Genomic DNA, 20,431 nt, shown 5'->3' on the forward strand with positions numbered 1-20,431 from the left:
AATATGAATGGATCAAACACAAAATCATTTTTACTAACATTTAATATTTTAACGAATTTATCAGCAAATATAAATTGCACATTGTTAATTATTGAAATTTAAACAACAGAACTTATTGTAAAGTACTATCAATAACTTGTTTAACATGTTAAAATCATTATTGAAGTTTTTTAATCCCGATTCATCGTCTTCAATATCACAGAGTCACAGAGATCTTGGTGAAAACAGCATCATTTGCTCATCATTATTCAAAATGGTCACTTTTGATCAATTTAACGTGTCTTTGCAGAGTAATTAATAAATAAATGAAATGTTAGCATACCTTATAACTAGATAATGAACTACACAGTGACCAAAATGAATAAACCTTACTCAAATCCTCTGCAACAAAGTATATTAACATATGACATATAAATCTTCATACCCCAACAAAAGACGGCAGCGGCTTCACTACAGGGTGCAAAAGGGCCCCAGTAAGACAAATCGGATACATCTGTTCAGCAAAGCATTCAAATGGGGAGCAAGAGTAGCTAATTAGCATCAAAATCTCCCAAAAGCTTCTTAACCCCAAACAGTTTTACAGGCCAATCCGATCAAGAGCTTCTCCCCAAGAACTCACGAATAAACAAAAATAAATATGCTACATAGCTACAAGACCTCCAAATAAAAAGAATAATATAATGGAGCCTAATATGTAAAAATAAGAGAAGCGTTAACAGCGCTGGAAGCCTCAGGCGGACTAGCATTAACCCAGTGACAGTGATCTTTGCCTGGTCACTCATGCGCTTAACGCTAAACAAACTTTGCTAAATAATTCAAAAAGAGCATAAGTAATGCACAGCGTTGAGGGATTCCCTCGTACGCTCCGCTGCGCAGAGTTTGTTACGTGCTCAGGCCAGAGAGAAGTGTCATTATCTGAAGACCATCAGCCTTTGTCAAGTTCCTGGTCCTGCTGTGGGGAAACAAAGAGGGTGAGATGAAGCCATCGCTGCATCTTCTGCCTCAGCGTCTCCATTGAGCGGCACTCTGGGTAATGTTGAGTCTGATCAGCACATGGAGCGCTGAACCCCCTCCCCCATCACTATCAGCAGACCCAGAACGGTCACGCAAGCCTAGAACCATGAGGCTGTTTATTTTACGCATGTTTATTATACGCAAACCATTATCAGCATTGAGGATATTTCAATCAAAAGGATCCTAACGTCCAGAACGACTGTAAGCAAATAGTATTAGCATATGTATATGTGTTAGAGTGATTTTATTGTATTGTGATATCAGTTTATTAACAACAAATTAATCACTTTTGATACAAATTTGGTTGAGAAATTTCACCACCTCCCTCAGAAATGCATAGAGGTAAAAAATTGGCTTTAGAAATAAGAAACAACAGCCATTCTAAATTCATTCTTTGTTTAATTTTTCTGTCAGAATCAGAATCAGAAAGAGCTTTATTGCCAGGTATGTTCACACATACAAGGAATTTGTTTTCGTGACAGAGCTTCTACAGTGCAACAGGATTACAGAGACAGGACAAAAAACTGATAATAAATATATTTAAAACAATACAAGTAAGTAGTGAATGCAAATATACAAATTGACAAGTGTATGTACGTGTTTATTACTATATACAACGTCATATGTGCAGCTGTTATGTGCAAATTGGCATGTAAGTGTGTAGTTAAATAAGTGTATATGTGTATAAAAGTGTATAGCAAGTAGTCATTTATCTGTACAGAATAAAATCTATGTGGTCCACAACACTATATCACTTCATAATATATTTTCTATTCTATCTTTTGTATATTAAAAATAGGGCTGCACAATATATCCTTTCAGCATCGATATCGCAATGTGATCATGTGCAATAGTCACATCGTGAGTACATGCAATGTTGAGTTTATATTATAATTTATCATTTGCATGTGTTTTTGATGCTTGTGATTGTATAATGACCTTAAAAGCATTCAGGTATAAGAAATTGTACCATTTGTGACCTGAACTATGATTAATTTTATTAAATTACTTTTATTTTTATCATTCAGTTACTGTACTTGAATACTGTTAGACTCGGTAAAGGATAAAACACTTTATTTCAATTGTATCTTGTTTCTTGATTGTATTTATAGATTTTTATCAATGAAAAAATGTACAAAAGCACGCACATTACTTTTAACTGGATCCTCAGCCAAACAGCAAAAAGTGCAAAATATGTATTCAAAAAGGCAGCAACACCAAAGCTCCAAAAATGCTAATTTATTAAATTAAAAAGGCTAATACAAGGCGTGTAACGTTTCGAGCACACTGTCTGATGAAGAGCTGTGTGCTCGAAATGTTACACACCTTGTATTAGCCTTTTTAATTTAATAAATTGGTATTTTTTGTAGCTTTGGTGTTGCTGCCTTTTTGAATATATATATTGAGAATATAGATTGTTATGTATCAAAATACTCACAACATGTGAACATACTGAAATGCACTGCAAATAGCACAGACAACACTGAAAGTGTGTTGGGGAACCTCAAACATTTTACAGATTGTTTATTAGATTTTATGGAGATGCACTCCCACTGTAGAATCCTCCCAATCAATCTAACATTATAAAGTCTTTCCAAACAGAGATATTAATTGATCTGAAATTGTATTCATATCGCAAAATATTTCACAAAATAAAAAAAAATGTTGCAATGTTAGATTTTTCCAATATCGTGCAGCCTTAATTAAAAATAACACTTTCTAATTACCATGCCTTTCTGATGTTTTTTACTAAATGTTTTTCAGACAAAAAAAAAATAAAAATCACAGTTTTGAAACAACACAAAGATGATATGATGAAAATATTAAATAAATAAATTTGGATGCATTATTATTTTTTAAAAATATGTTCACAGCCCAAATATTTAAACCTCTTCCAAAAACACCACGGTGTACAGCTGAAGTCCTATTATTAGCCCCCCTTAGAATTTTTTTTTATATTTCCAAAATGGTGATTAACAGAGCAAGGAAATTTTCACAGTATGTCTGATAATATTTTTTCTTCTGTAGAAAGTCTTATTTGTTTTATTTTGGCTAGAATAAAAGCAGTTTTTTAATTTTTTTTAAATAAAATTTTCAAAATTATTAGCCCCTTTAAGCTATTCTTTCAATAGTCTCAGAACAAACCATCGTTATACAAAAGGCAGGGTTCCATACTATTAATTCATGTTGTCCCAACACAAATTTATTAAGTTAACTTAACACTTTTAACAAATTTATGTGGAATGAACATAAAAAATTAAGTTGTCTCAATGAAATCTCAGAAATTGTGTTGTTTCAGCTCATTTTAATTAAGTAGTTTAAACGGGTAAAAGTGTAATTATTTAATTATTATACTTAACCTAATTAACCTAGTTAAGCCTTTAAATGTCACTTTAAGCTGTATAGAAGTGTTTTGAAAAATATCTAGTCAAATATTATCTACTGTCATCATGGCAAAGATAAAATAAATCAGTTATTAGAAATGAGTTATTAAAACTATTATGTTTAGAAATGTGTTGAAAAAATCTTCTCTCTGTTCAAAGAAATTGTGGAAAAAAAATAAATAGCGAGGCTAATAATTCAGGGGGGCAAATAATTCTGACTTCAACTGTACATGAAACCTTGAATCCAGGAACAACACAAAGTAACATCAGTAAGTGGCGTAATCCATCAATATACACAAAAACACATCAGATAAAACACTCCTCCAGTCTGCATTCCAGCATCCGAAAACAACCCTCATACGTCAGTAATAGCGGCCCATATAAGTCTAATGCTTCCATGCCCCTGTCATTAGAAGATCTCAAATAACACCTTTCGGTTTCTTGTCTGGCCCATCTGGAGAAACACCTGTCCCAGCTCTAACATGTCATCCCAGAGGTGTTCAACAGTCTTTCGGGGTCAGAGGACCTGTAAATATGTGGGTTTTCCTGTCACAAGTTTCTATAAGGGAAAGTCTTCTTCACTCAAGCAAAGAGGAATCCACAAATCAGTTCAAGCTAATCCATCAAGTGCTAATAGGCTGTCAGATTGCTCTATCAGTCATCAAAGAACAGGTATTAGCAGAGCTCAACAGTGTAGCTGGATCAACTAGACAATGAGAGACACGGATTAGACAACTAGACAAGAATAATAAAGGACAAAAAACATGCGGGGACTTCACATGAAAGTTTTATTATTTTATTTTATTATCCAAAAACTTTAGCATTTTTGCAATGCATATTTAATAATCATACTGCTTTGTGTTGGAAGATGTATTTGTTGGAAGATGGAAGATGTATTTGTTTAAAAGTTGCTTGAAATTAAAAAGTGGCATACATATAAATGTAAATTGAATATTTATATATATATATTATATTTATATATATATATATATATATATATATATATATATATATATATATATATATATATATATATATATATATATATATATATATATATATATAATTAAAAGAAAATATATTATATTACTGAACTGTTTTAATATAATAATTTAATATAATTAATAAAAAATTTTAAACAAGAAAAGTCTTGTTTATAATTAAATATTTATCTTCATATGCTTAAATTTATTCATATATTGTTTCTAATTTCAGCTTTTTCAATTAAAATTGTTTTATAGACAGATATTATATTATATTATATTATATTATATTATATTATATTATATTATATTATATTATATTATATTATATTATATTATATTATATTATATTATATTATATTATTCAGTCATGAATTTTTTTTTCGGCTAAGTCCCTTTTTTAATCCGGGGTCGCCACAGCGGAATGAACCGCCAACTTATCTAGCAAATTTTTTATGCAGTGGATAGATGGCCCTCCAGCTGCAACCTATCTCTAGGAAACACCCATTCACACTCATACACTATGGACAATTTAGGCTTCCCAATTCACTTGTACCGCATGTCTTTGGACTGTGGGGGAAACCCGAGAACCTGGAGGAAACCCACGCGAACGCAGGGAGAACATGCAAACTCCACACAGAAATGCCAACTGACCCAGCCGAGGCTCGAACCAGCGACCTTCTTGCTGTGAGGCGACAGCACTACCTACTGCGCCACCGCGTCGCCGATATTATATTATATTATATTATATTATATTATATTATATTATATTATATTATATTATATTATATTATATTATATTATATTATATTATATTATATTATATTATATTATTCATTTTCCTTTGGCTTAGTCCCTTTATTCATCAGGGGTCGCCTCAGAGGAATGAACAGTCAACTTAAACAGATCTGGTAGCAGATATCGCAGCCTCTGTTACTTTTTGTCTTGCTTACCTTATTTTAACTTACTTTTTTGTTAACATTTATTATTTTTTATTTGTTTGGGATATATATTTTCACATTCTGATTCTAATTCCTAATTATTAAAACGTTAAAATGGCTGTAATTAAATTAAATATTCTTAAGAATAAAATATTATGTGTTCTTTGGAAGAGTGTAATTGCATTATGATGCTATTATATTGTCATTCTGGCATTATATAAGGAGTTGTCTTATATAATATATTTTTGGTGCAATATATCGTACAACAAAAAATAGATATCATGACAGGCCTAATTATATTATATTATATTATATTATATTATATTATATTATAATATATTATATTATATTATATTATATTATATTATATTATATTATATTATATTATATTATATTATATTATATTATATTATATTATATTATATTATATTATATTATATTATATTATTTCAAAGGGATTTCAAGCTCTCAAAATAACAGCTAAAATGCATAAAACATTAGTTGAAACTGACATTGCGTTAACATAACCTTAAAAAATTTATTAAAATAACAATTCAAATTCCATCCTATCCTAAAAATAACAACTTTGAACATCTGCTTTAAAATACAAACTGCAGCAACAATCTTTTCATTTACCTCTTACATTAACTAAGCTTTATTGCTTTGTATTATAAAAACAAAATCTATAATACAGACCTCTCCAGTTTATAAGTCCAGAAAATAACATATAAGCTCTAAAGTTGCTCTGCCTTCACCCAGATAAAGTGAACCCAGGAGAACTAATGGACAGTAAATCTTATGCGTGGGCTCCGGGATTTGAAAAAAACTAAGACAAATGCATTTTTCATGCTGGCAAAGACCTTTTCATCTCTTCAACATTTTTTTTTCTCCAATTCATTGTTCTGACTGTGTCCCTTCAACCAAGACTGCGGAATCAGACCGTCTACAGATGGGCTTTAGACACACATCACTGTATAATGCCATTCTTCACATGCATGTTTGCTGGAGACAATGCATTTCCTTTGCCACTGACTAGACCAGACTACAGGCTTTAGTTTAACGTTGCCTTATAAATGTGTTACGCATGTGAATTAGAATTGGCGACACTTTACAATAACGTTATATGTATGTTGAAATAACGCAGTTGTTAACATGAACTAAGAAGGAGTTATATTTCATACATCCTCATATATTTCATATCATCAATTAATTTTTTTTATGGTTAATTTTTATTTGGGTAAAAAAAAATGTGTGTTTGCGTCAAATTAAATGTACAAGGAAAGCATATTAAATGCAAGTAAAGTGTTTCAGATAACATTTGTGAAAATGTCAAAATATGGGTGAAATAATGTTCTATGGTCATTCAGATTTGTTTATTTAAAAATAAAACAACAAACTAATTCTGACCAGTGTTTATTAATCTACATAAAATAAAAAAATATCACAATAAAACAGCATATTTTTAAATCGATTAACTTTTTTATCTGACAAATGGGTAAAAGTTTGAGGTTTAAAGGATAGTGCAAAGTATACAGATTAAAAATGAAAATTGTTGTGGCTGCACTTTTATCCTACTTTTAATATATCATCAAACGATTCTTGCTCTGAATAATATACCAGACAAATGACTTCTAAACTGAATAACATTTTATTCAATGTCTTCTGTAAATCAAAATGTATGATAAAAAGAAACAGGACATATTCTAAAGATTGATTCTAATTTTTAATGTTTTTTTGACCCACATACATATTTAATATTCAAATTCTATATGTTATTTAAAGCTTTATGCATTATCATCTAATAATGAATATTAGTAAATCTAGGGCTGCACGATATTGGAAAAAACTGACACTGCAGTATTTTGTTTTTGCAATATATACTGTGATAAGAATACTACTGGTAAAAATATATCATTTTACATTGATTGGGATGAATTTGTAGGGGAGTGCACCTGCATAAAACATACAAATATAATAAACAAATTAAGGCACAAATGAAAACAATAGAACAAAGATAAAAATAAAATAAACAATGTTTAATGGCTTTTGCTGGAGTTTAACAGTATTCAGCTAGAGAGATGAAGTAATTAAATGTAAAATAACACAGTATTTATCGTATAAATAATTAAATTAATCTTTGTTAAAGTCGCAAACTTGATAATTTCTTGTGCACAAATGGTTTAAATTCACTTTAATTTACTTACAGTTATAGATCTGTTAGTTAAGAGTTAATCTTTGCAATGACTCCTCAAACCACATCTGAACCATGTTTTCTGGTAAACTATAATTCCAGTTTGACATTGCAGATACTGCGATGTGACTATTGAAGATTTGCACATTGCAAATGCGATATCGATGCTGAAATGATATATTGTGCAACCCTGAGTAAATCTTTTCACTTTGCACTGTGTGCAATGGTACCATCAATTGCTATGCTGTCATTTGGGCTTTCCGGCTCAGTGGAAATGTTTTCTCCTGTCTGATATCAAAAGAAGCTCATTTCCCAAGAAAGAACTTCCTCTCGCTACATGTTAAGTAAGTGTGAATATTTCGCACTGTTCCTTCTTACGTCCTTGGCTGCCTGTGTTGAGTCTGTACTCACACAACCCCTACACAGAATACAGATAAAACACACTACTGACATTAAGCACTGGAAACAACAATGAAAAAAATGCACACTGTGAAAATGAGCAGGAGGTCATTTGTCATCTCCACCACACTCCAGGTGCATTACAGCTAAATGATATTAAGCATCGTCTCTAAAATATGAGGAAAAAAACAGAAAAAGAAATGAGAAGGAGAGATTCTCATTCAACATCACCGATTGTGAGCCCAAAAAAACATTAAATGTTATATTTTAATAAACAAGGATCAGTGACCTACATATTGCATATCCAATACAATGCAGAGAACAACTGGAAAGAACCAATGTATATGTGCAGACTGAATTAACCACTCCTCCTGTACAAGCATGGCCAACACAAAGCAGCATGTAGAAGCAAACAGCATCAAATAATATCAAATTCAAATAGGATGCCCTGTTTCTGAAAAGAAAGTTCACCTGCTTCTGGATATTTTAATATGAAATATAGCAGATCTATTGTTGTTATGCACACAAATGGATGCATAACTGTCTTACTGCCGATTGGTTCCATATAATGCAACACAAATGTGCCAACATTCCTTGCACAGAATCAGTTTGGGTAGAGAGGGTCACTCCTGACCTTTTATGAATGCAATGAATGACAGGTTGCAACTACTTTTTGACAGGATGTCAAAATACACCCATTTAATCAGCACGGAAGATAACATTTGTCCAGGACTGTTCAAAACATGCACCAATTTGTTTTTGCAGAACGATACATTTTAGTGCCTTTGTATGTTTGATTTGCACCTATTAGAGTAAAGCATCAGCGGTTATTTGTTTGAAAGGAAAATTATTATTTTGATCTTTGAAAATGGCATCTATCATTTGCACACCTTTTCTAGTTTAGCATTAATATAATAGCATATTTATATTGTTTGCGATACAGTAAATTACACTGCAATGCATTTAATGAAAAACAAACAATTTTTTTAAAATATATTTCAAAATGCTTTGGCTGCCTGAACTTCAACTGCAAAAATAAATAAACAAATAAAGCAATAAATATAATTCAGTGATGCATTCAAGATTTGGACACTTGTAATATGCTGACTATGTATTTTATACTTCAGTCTAATTATATTTTTTTCTATATATAATATTCTGTTAGTTTCTGTATAACACAATACAACTATACAAATATTTGTCACTGAAATTTACCAATAATAACACAGAAGCATAATAATACTACACAAGGCCACATAATAATTTACAGCTCAAGAAAATGTCTCTTCAGCAACAGTAATAATACATATATGTAGCCTACAGTGTCTCCCAGAATAATAAGACACTGGGGTATCATAAAACAATGCAAACAAGCAAACAAACAAGGCACAAAAAAAGCTTTTATGTATAATTAATCACACAAATAGCAAGACACTAGCATAAATGAAATCTAAACATAGGTCAAATAAAATTCTTGTCAAGCTAAAAAATTTACTAATATAATTCATTTGATGTGTAATTATAAAAAAATAATATTACTTTCTCAGATTGAATAGGCTTAATTTTACTTATAATAGTTTACAATAAAAATCTTATTAAACAAAATACAATGTTTTGGTGCAAATTTTGATATTAGATTTAATGTTTTTTGTAGTATATTCTGAGGGGATTTACAGTTCAACAGTTTTTTTTTTGTTGTTGTTTAGTTTTTTCTCTTTCGTTTAAAGTCCTAAAATGTTAGAATGTTTTATAGATATATAGCCAAGGGTAGCGCGTGTGCTCGTCCCAGTCTAATTGATTATAATGCAAGCGTTCTAGATTTGACGCAACGCTGTCAAACAATCTGCCGCTGTTGTTTACTCATGTTTACCATCATTCTACTCTGACTTGTATAGGATGGATGCAGTTGAATGAAACACCTTTGCCACAAAAACAAATAAATGCACTCTTCTAGAGATGAAAACAAGAGATTTGTAGAGATTTTGCAGGGTGTGCTCTTGTCATGCATTAATCCAACCGCAGCAGGTCAAATAAAAGGGTTGCTGCTACTTACCGAAAATTATCCAAACGCCTGTAGTCAAACTTTTATCACGGCGAATTTATCCTTGAGAGGGAAGACTGAAAGAGAGTCTTGTATATCAGTAGTGTCCTTTCAGTTGTCTGTACTCCTGACACGTCCGAGCTCAATCCCTGTGAACTCAAAGGTTCCTAAAAGGCGGATGAGACGCTCGGCTGCGCCTATCAGAGGTCGAGAGGAGGCGCGTCCCGGTGGATACACACACACACGCACACACCCGCGCGCGCGCACACACACTGTACTTTTTATGGTTTATTCACAATACCCGGAGCCTTGGCTGAGATAACAGGTTCTACAGATCAATTATGCACTCATTATGTCCTGAATATCTTTATATCTTTTTCTACCTTAAGAGAAATCCACATTTAGTCTGTGAGAAGAACTTTGAGTCAGCGGTTTGGTTTTTTTAAGAGGTGTTTTCTTCATAACAACCGCGGGAATAGACTTTGAGGGCACACGGTGAGTACAAACGCTGCATTTATGACGGACAAAACCACAGTCTAGATAGGCAGTTGACTTGATTTGAGGCATAGTCTTTTCTGTTGGCCCTCTGCTGGTGAAGAAATCACCGTAAGTGTCTGTGAAATGTCAAATTAAACACTTCCTCTCAGAGAACCGCAACTAAATAGCTTAATTGTTGACAAAAACAGCCTTAGAAATGGTTGGAATCTAGCATTCACACCTACTTTCGACCAATAACTACTAGACCTAATACAAAAGTCACAATATCTGCATCACTCCCAGTCTCAGAGTACAAATTACCCAAACATTTATCTCAGAGGTTAAATGTTACTCATAGCTCATATTTTTTGTAGAAACAATGGACTTTAAGCTAAAACCATTAAAACAAACTTAATAAGCTCATGTTGCATGACGCATATACATTTCTTGCACAGAAAAATTGCTTCGCTTAAGATGCCATTGGAAAATACAATGGGTATTAATTTTGTTACACCTCTTTGCTTTTTTACTGCCACTGGTAGCCACTGGCTTTCAATTATATAATTCTCCAGGGACTGCAAAGTATGCAGCGAATACACTTTTAAAGGAAATTTTGAAGTGGCCTGAAAACAACAACAACAAAAACCTTTGAATGCTTATGGTGATAGATAATGTGTGTGAAAATGAAGGAGGAAGTGCTAAAGTCTTAAAATGTGTGACACTTTTAGGGAATCTCATTAGCTATAGAGTTGAAGTCAGAATTATTATCCCTCCTTTGATTTTTTTTTTCTTTTTAAAATATTTCCCAAATGATGTTTAACAGAGAAAGGACATTTTCACAGTATGTTCAATAATATTGTTTCTTCTGGAGAAAGTCTTATTTGTTTTATTTCGGCTAGAATAAAAGCAGTTTTTAATTTTTTAAAAACCATTTTAAGGTCAAAATTATTAGCCCCTTTAAGCAATTTTTTTCCGATAGTCTACAGAACAAACCATCATTATACAATAACTTGCCTAATTACCCTAACCTGCCTAGTTAATCTAATTAACCTAGTTAAGCTTTTAAATGTCACTTTAAGCTGTATAGAATGTCTTGAAGAATATCTAGTCAAATATTATTTACTGTCATCATGGCAAAGATCAAATAAATCAGTTATTAGAGATGAGTTATTAAAACTATATTGTTTAGAAATGTGTTGAAAAAATCTTCTCTCCGTTAAATAGAAATTGGGAAAGAAAGAAAAAATAAACAGGGGGGCTAATAGTTCAGGGGGGCTAATAATTCTGACTTCAAGTGTAAATCTGCAACATTTTTAAAACATTAAATATAAGATAAAATTATGTCAAAATCAATAAACTACAGACAATTGGTTCATGGATAAGCAACACACCAAACAAGCAAGAAAATGCTTTGATGTTTTGTTGCTATTTAGTGTTTTGAGAGAAACAAAAATCAAGTCTGTTTACCCCTGAGGTGAAAGTACCCAAAATCTAGAAAGATAACAGATCTGCGAAATGATTTACATTTGCGTCAACAATTTATCAATGCTTCAAAGTAAAATGCAGATCAGACATACTTGCTTAACACTTTTAGTAAGCACCAACAAGATCAGATCTGAAGCACCTTGAGATGTTGTCTTTTTGTGCATCCAATTTGGGGTCTCCTGGGCAACGTAAAACTGCAAGTAAACATTATTTGCAATGACGAGTTAAAAGCCAAGCAGGGGGTGACCCATAAACCCAGGAGCATCAGAGACCCCCCTGTCACCGCTGTGCCTTTGAGCAAGACCCCAGCTATAGCTCCTGTCTCTGTAATTAATGCACAGTGAATCACTCTGATTAAAAGCGTCGACCTCACACATTACCATATCATGTATGCTCGCAATAAATATGCCAAGCTTAGCGTGTTATTAACTAATTGTGTGCTAAACCTCCAAATAGTATACCCACTGATGTCATAAATGGGTTGTAAAATGCCCCATACCACAAAAATTCTAAATGTTTCCCCAAGGCAACTTAAAGTCAGAGAGCCTGACGAAATGTGACATGAGCAGGAGGAATGAACACGTGTGGCATGCAGAAGTCAGTAAAAGAGTGAAATATGATGGTGACACTTTTAATTTCATTCATTCGTTTTCTTTTTGGCTTAGTCCCTTTATTAATCAGGGGTCGCCACAGTGGAATGAACCACCAACTTATCCAGCATTTGTTTTACGCAGTGGATGCCCTTCCAGCCGTAACCCAAAACTGGGAAACACTCATACACTCTTGTATTCATACACATACACTACAGCCAATTTAGCTTATTCAATTCACCTATACCACATGTCTTTGGACGTGGGGGAAAGCGGAGCACATGGAGGAAACCCACGTGAACACAGTGAGAACATGCAAACTCCACACTGAAATGCCAACTGACCCAGCCAAGGCTCGAACCAGCGACCTTTTTGCTGTGAGGCAATTGTGCTACCCACTGCACAACCGTGACGCGCACAATTTTAAATGAGAGTTTTAAAATAAACTATTTACAAAATCTGATAATCTAAATGAACATATGCAATGTATACAATATTTATTTTAATGAGCATAAAAGTTTAAATCACCAAATGATGATAAACAAGATACTGGAAAGAGGAAAATGTAAAACCTGTTTAAGGTGGCCCTATTATGCATTATTGATTTTCCCATATATATGTTAGAATGAAGGAACCTATTGAAAACAGCAACAATTTACACCCATCAAGCATGTCAATGCAATATTTTTAGAGGATTTCATTGTGCTGAATTATATTTATGCAGCAGCTGTAATCCATTCAGGGCCTGTTAACCACTTTTTGAGCACAGACCTGGAAATTAAATTTCCTACTTAAACAGTTGTAAATCTTGATTTTTTTAAAGCACAGACTTATGTTTGGTCTCTTTTTTAAGAAGAAACATGGCATAATAATTGAAAGGGTATTTAAAAAATAAAAAATAAATAAATAATAATAATATATATCATAAATAGAAGTTATAACCTATAAATATAAAAAAAAGTGCAAAAAATTAAATTCTTCCCTCAAAATGTTTTACCCTAGCCCTGTGAGAAAACCAAAGCCATGCATCCAAAGATTTTTTTTTGTTTGATTTTAAAAAATCAGTTATTTTTTAACCCGATGGGGTGCCGTAAAAAAAACTGTAAAATAACGGCCGTTAAATTACAGAAATTTACCGTAATTTTTAAAATTAAAATTTAATTTAACGTCTGTTATTTTACGATAAATTTCTGTAACTTAACAGCTGTTAAATGGTTTAAATGGTAAAATAACAGATTTTTCGGAAGTTAATTTCGAATATAAAAAAAAAAATTCATAAAATAAATAGATAATAACAACAACAACAACAACAACAACAACACCAATAATAATAATGAAAATATAATAATGATAAGTAATGTTTTGGTAAGTTTTGGTGTATACCAAACCTTTGTGCTAAGTGAATCAGTAGTATTTGACTGTGAACAACCCAAGAGTGACTATATTTTTGTAGGACTTTTGTTATTCTTTTGTTATGCAAAAACCTAAGTTTCTTTTTGTTTTACTTTTTTGGGATGGTAAAAAAGTTAGTTTGGTAGTTTGGTACTTACAATTTACACAAACTTAAACAAACTAACTTTTTTACCATTCATTTACAATAAAGCGAGAGGGTTAAAAAAAGGTGAATGCTTAAAATAACATTTTATGTCTTCTATTTGAAACACAGATATTTCAATATATACTTAAAGATCTGGTGACTTCCTCTGAAAAAAGCTCTGAGCCCTAAAAACATTAACTTAAGTGTAAATAAATCCATCGTAGCTACTTAAAAGCCAGTGTCTAAAGATCAACTTCAAAGCAAGGAGCCTTTACACAGGATGAGAGTTTGATTTGTAGCGAGTGGATTGAGGGAACCTCTGCCGTTTTAGGGAAGTGCGGAGAGATTGATGGCAGGAGCAGTTCATCAAGAGAGATCAGCCATGTAAATGCAGTATTTTCGTGTGTTTTACTTACTATACAGACCTCATCTCATTTTAACCTAAATAAAATATAAAATATATCTTTTCAATAAACAGACAGTGTTAAAATTAAGACAGATAGCTAAGAAACTCAGATATTCAGAGGTTGCTCTTTATCTTTTCTTTTTTTTTAAAGTCAGTTTGCCCTCAGACTTCAACAAAAGTATAAAATGCACATGTATTCGCTGTCTGACAGGCTGAGATAGTGTCCACACAGCATGCCAGATATCATTTGAAGAGCCTGACGGGATGAAGAAAAGAGCATCAGCACCATGTACAAATTTTGTGCATGACTAGATTCCACTTGAAGTTTAAATCTAAAATCAGCCGTTCAGCCATAATTACAACCTCCTCCTGCGGGCTCAGATTTCATGTAATGGAGGTGCAGAGTCTCGCTGGTATGCAGAGCCACGAGATAAGGATAATTTTACTACAGGTTGAAATGAACAGTGAATAGCAGAGAAAGAGGAGTTCACAAAGACACACTGGTAAAAATCAAATGAATGAAAATAGTTCAGGCTCAATTATTTAAATGCTTTTGGAATCATAAAGTTTTGGCGGAAAAAAGATTTTTAAAAAAGTGTTATACAAAAGTGTAGCTCAGATTGTAAATTTGCACACAATTGCTTTTTAATGAGTTTAAATAAAACAGGCTACCGTGAATGCACTTAGATGTTTGCCGAAGCTGTATATTCATTTAATTTTCTTTTTTCGGCTTAGTCCCTTTATTAATCTGGGGTCGCCACAGCGTAATGAACCGCCAACTAATCCAGCATATGTTTTATGCAGTGGATGCCCTTCCAGCTGCAACCCATCACTGGGAAACATACACTCAATCACACACACACACACTGCGAACAATTTAGCTTACCAAATTCACCTTTGGACTGTGGGGGAAACCAGAACACGCGGAGGAAACCCACGCAAACACAGGGAGGACATGCAAACTCCACACAGAAATGCCAACTAACCCAGCCGAGGCTCGAACCAGCGACCTTCTTGCTGTGAGGTGACAGCATTACCCACTGCACCACCGTGACGCCCTAAGCTCTATATTAAAGATAATAATGTTTTTCACAGACAATGTATAAACAATGTATTGAGGCTGAATTTAAACAAAAAATTTAATTGAACATTATTAATTTAATTTCTTTGTTTAAATTGAGCCCATATAAATTGTTTGCAACAATTTAGCAGATATAATTTTTTTCAGTGTATCGCTAAGCATCTGTTAGTTTAGTTTATTTGGTGTTCCACGCATCACTTTTCATTAGGCTTATGTCGGAGGGAGTTTGCCTGATTCAGCATGTAGAATAGCCGTCAGCTGTCAGTGAAAGAGAGCCTTTTGATTGGATCTTCAGCTACAAATCAGAGCCTGAGAACAGAAACTGAAGTGACAAAACTAAGCAAACGATGCAAATCATGAGCCGCGACAAAGAAACAGGCAGTGATTTTGGTGTATTTTTATATCTAACATATTTGAACAGGCAAAAAGTACTGTGGAAACTATACAAAAACAATACTTTGAAGCACCAGTTCCAGTTACCCTTTGTAGAATGAAAGTACAGATACTGGAGATACTGCCACCTGCAGAAATGGAAAGATAAATCCTCTCACGCAGACTCAAGGGGGTTTCAAACTGGATTCGCCACTCAGCGATGTGCCACACAGCACCATGCATTTTAGAATTCTAAATATAGATTTCTATCAGTGCACGCACACTGGCGCCACAAGTCGGCAGCTATGACTAAGGACACTGTTCATATTTCTGCTGCACCACAGAAAGCCATCTGAATAATTCCATATTAAATAACATTCGAATGTGCGTGTCTGGTGTGCGATACTTCCAATTATCATGTGCGCACTGTGTCAGCGTTCGTTCCGGTTGAAGTCGCCTGTTTTCTGTTTGGTGTGTTCACGTACAAATTTTTCTTCCCGATGGGAAAGCCTGATCTCATGAGGAAATGTAACTATTTTATGTTTTGTCAGTTTAGAGGCTAATTTGTATGAATTCGAGTTCAGTGGTACGAAAATGTACAATTTTAAAAAGGAGATGTGACACCCAACCCCAGCCCTAAACCCAACAGTCACTGGGAGATGAGCAATCAACACTAAATTGTACAAATGAGTTTTATATTCATACGAATTAGACACTAAATCAAAAAAAAAAACAAATTGCTGTGAGATCATGTTGTATGGGAGCAGACACACCAACACGAGGCAACAACAAAGTTGGTTTTTATCGCTGTTAGTTCTTTGATTTCTTTGGTATGTCAAAAGTAAGGCCTTAATGTATCGTCAGGATCCACAGGCATTCATTTTGCTTTGCCTGTATATGTATTTTTGACTCTCAAAGTGCCAAAATTGCCATTGACTTGGATTCTATAAATCACCAAGGAACACAGTTTCAGCTAAAAATATTCCTTTAAAGAAAAAAGTAACCTGCGTCTCGAATGGCCTGAGGGTAAACACATTTTAATTTTTGGAGGGTTTTACTATCCCTTTAATGTGAGGCCCTGCTCTAGGGGAAAAGATTTTGAGACTGTATTATGTTAATACTCTCTTTATAAGACCACATAAATAGGTCTAGGTCTTCTGCATTCCTGTAGTCTGTCTGAAAATAGAGCTGCTGTAAACAAGGAGGAGAAGCGAACAAACAGATCAAACTGTCATTGTCATTTCTGCCTCAGGCTGTACAGCTGCAGACCCACACCAGCCTGGCACACTCACGCATGTTTTTAGGAAAACTCTGAATTCAGTTGTTGAGATGATTTGTATTGAGGTTTCTCAAATGATCCCGATTCAGGATTTATTCTGTTTAAAAATCTACTTCCTGCTATCAAGGACTAAATCCCTCAACATTTTCTCTTGTGCCAAGTCAAAACTGCGTTGATGAGTTGACAGTCATTACTATTATTCATCACAGCCATGTTATGCTCTCCACTTCCAGAGGGAATAACACACCTGTTATGTCCTCTTACCTGTCACCAGGCATTTAGTTGAGTTGGTTGGCATGCGAGAGACTCATAATCATCTCAGACTGAATGAACTGGTTCGCTTTGAGGATGTTTTCTACAGGGACAGTGGTGAATGCAGGACTGCCTCTGGCGTGATTCAATCATTCACGCTGGTCTCTTCAAGGAGCTTCGACCTTTTCCTCAACATGTCAATCATTTCCACATAATGCCCATCTGCAAGAGGATTTACAGATGAAATGCTGGTAGCAATTTTACATTCCTGTAGCTAGCATCTTACGCCAGCTCTTTTCCTCTCTGCTTTCATCTACAGTCATATCTCAGACATTTGCTTTAGGTGGTTTTTGTGGCACTGTTCTCATATACTAGTACATTTCATTGAACTTTCATTTAAGGGATAGTTCATGCAAACATTGGCAGTTCATTTACTCCAAAAGTCTTTCATAGATATTTAGTACAAAAATAAAATCAGTTTTAAAGTTCTAGCATTTTAGTCTATAACAATCTATAATCAACATTTTCAAGCTTTACACTCACCAAAATACTGAGTTGTTTTAACCCAACGTTGGGTCATGGATAAACCCAACCATTGGTGTGTTATTTACAGAGTGTTATTTAAATTTAAATTTAAAAAAATTACATATTATTGGGCTTAAGCAAAAAAAGTAATCTAAGTTAATAAAACCATTTAATATATCCAAAAAGGCAGCAACACCAAAGCTCCAAAAATGCTAATTTATTAAATTAAAAAGGTTGACTCAAAGCGTGTAACGTTTTGAGCACACGGCTCTTCATCATACAGTGTTCATCACAGTAAGGTGCTCCTCTTTGTACACTTCTGGATCATATGATCTCCTAATATCTCACAACAAGGAAAAACAAACAAAAAAACACATGAATAAATTATACAACTTATTCAAAGCAAAAATACAAAAATAAGCCAGAATATTACATCACAAATGATAGAAACAATATACCAGGATACAACAAAATATACAACAAAATATAGTCAAAAAACCTTTACCCAAACACCTAATTAAACAGTAAAGAATTATTAAAGAAAAGGACAAATGTCAAACTCCTCATTTATACCTCTTGAAGACAATGTATTGAAAGTGAAAATCCAAAAGGCTTCACGTCGTAACAGCAATTTGTTAAGATCACCCCCCCCCCCTCGACATGGGACTTTACAACTTCAATCCCTATGTATTGTAGAGTGAAGACAGAATGTCTCATAACTGAGAAATGCTGTGCAACAGGACTTCTAGGATCATGATGTCGAATAGCGCATCGGTGTTCAGAAATACGAATTTTTAAAGACTTACTCATCTTACCTACATAACATAAACCACATGGGCACGCAACATATAGATTACGCTAGCGGTCTTTTTAACAGAGTTAAACACAAACTCGAATTTTGAACATTTGGGCTGTATGTGTAAAAATCGACGTTTTGTATGTGAAGTTGCATTGTAAACAACTCCCACACTTAAAATTACCATGTGGTATAGTATTTTAAAAATGCGAAGCAGGTTTTAGATCAGCTCTTACCAACATATTCCGGTTATTAGATGTAATTTTGTGCGCTAAACGAGGTGAATTTTAAAAACACTATTTGAGGGTAGGATCACTTGAAATAATATGCCAGTGTTTTAACAGCATTTTATTAAAGTCTTTAGTTACAGGCCAATATTTCATATAACAATTAATACGATGGTCATGCTTTTTTGTCGTTTTTTTTAACTAAGCTATCCTCTTGTGACATTTATTTGAAGTGATTATGTGCAGATTGTATCCACTCCTCTTTATAAGACCGTTCTCTAAATCTATCTGACACACTCTGTGATTGCTGTTTAAAATCTTCATCTCTACTGCAGATCCGACAGATGCGACGAAATTGAGACAGAGGTAATGAACATTTTAATGGTACTGGATGGTACGAATGTCCATGTAAAATAGTATTTTCGATATAATGTTGTTTCTATATTGTATACTGTCAAAAATACAAGTACCCCTAAAAAAATTAATTTTTTTGTTTGTGAAATTCCATAGTGAACTTTAAAGCATTAGAACTATTGTTGTTGCCATAAGAGTAAAATTCGAATAGCTCGGATTCAGTACCATTTAATAAAACCCTTTAATCCAAGTCTTTAAAAAAAACATGATTGTTTCTTTACATATAACCACTGATAAATACAACTTACATACATAAAGCATATCTAACAGAAGCTCAATCCTGTGTGAATATGGTTCCACTTTGCAATTTTGTGTGAACTAACCCTTTAACATACAATGAGGATTTCTGACTATGAAAAGTGTATAAATCACCTATCAAAGCGAATGAATTTCAGGTGCTTAGCTTTAACTAGTATTCGCAATACACAATCTGAATCCAAACTCTATTCCTGGTTCCTAAACGTTTGCCGAGAGCAGGTCAACAGGGGCCAAGTATGTACTTTCCATCAGCCTCAAGTTATTTCTTCTTCATGTTGAAAGGTTTGCTGGCAACGCAGGGGGTGTAAGATCTCAGCAAGTCTTAAAACTTCACAGAAACTGCTCTTAACATGTGCTTAAAGATCACAGAGAAAGATCCACCTGTCCGCTCCCGTCAGCTGCACGTCAGCTTTATGCCAGAGCTTTGAGTCTTTAAGACCAGTCAAACGTTTTTGCACAATCAATTCTTTCTTTTCTTTTTTTTAGTTTAACATAATGCACAAAGTGAATTGAATCAACTTGAGGAAGGGAATAACAACATTGTCAACATTAGCCTGGGCCATATTTACTTATATTTGTAATAAAAGTAAAGCTGTGAAGGATAAAGTACAATGCATTCAATGGAGTGTAGTATTGTTAAACAACATGTTGACTGTTTAGCTAAGCTGTCTTTCTGACAGAAAGTAAATATACTGTATGTGATGTTGCAATTAGCCATGGCTTTTCAAACCCTCTGCTTCGTTTTCAGCAGCGTTAAATACTCAACCCTGATGTGTAGT

General features: G+C 33.6%; 1 protein-coding gene across 1 annotated transcript in view; it reads right to left on the reverse strand.

Annotated features, from left to right (window-relative positions):
• Positions 1-10,115, reverse strand: part of lypd6 (LY6/PLAUR domain containing 6) — a 44,649-nt gene extending 34,534 nt beyond the window's left edge. The window contains exon 1 of the mRNA XM_056466107.1: positions 9,966-10,115. The gene's annotated coding sequence lies outside the window, so the exon portion shown is untranslated. The remainder of the gene's footprint in view (positions 1-9,965) is intronic.
• Positions 10,116-20,431: the final 10,316 nt, after the last annotated feature.

Source organism: Danio aesculapii, chromosome 9 (assembly GCF_903798145.1).
Source record: "Danio aesculapii chromosome 9, fDanAes4.1, whole genome shotgun sequence".
Classification (NCBI taxonomy): domain Eukaryota; kingdom Metazoa; phylum Chordata; class Actinopteri; order Cypriniformes; family Danionidae; genus Danio; species Danio aesculapii.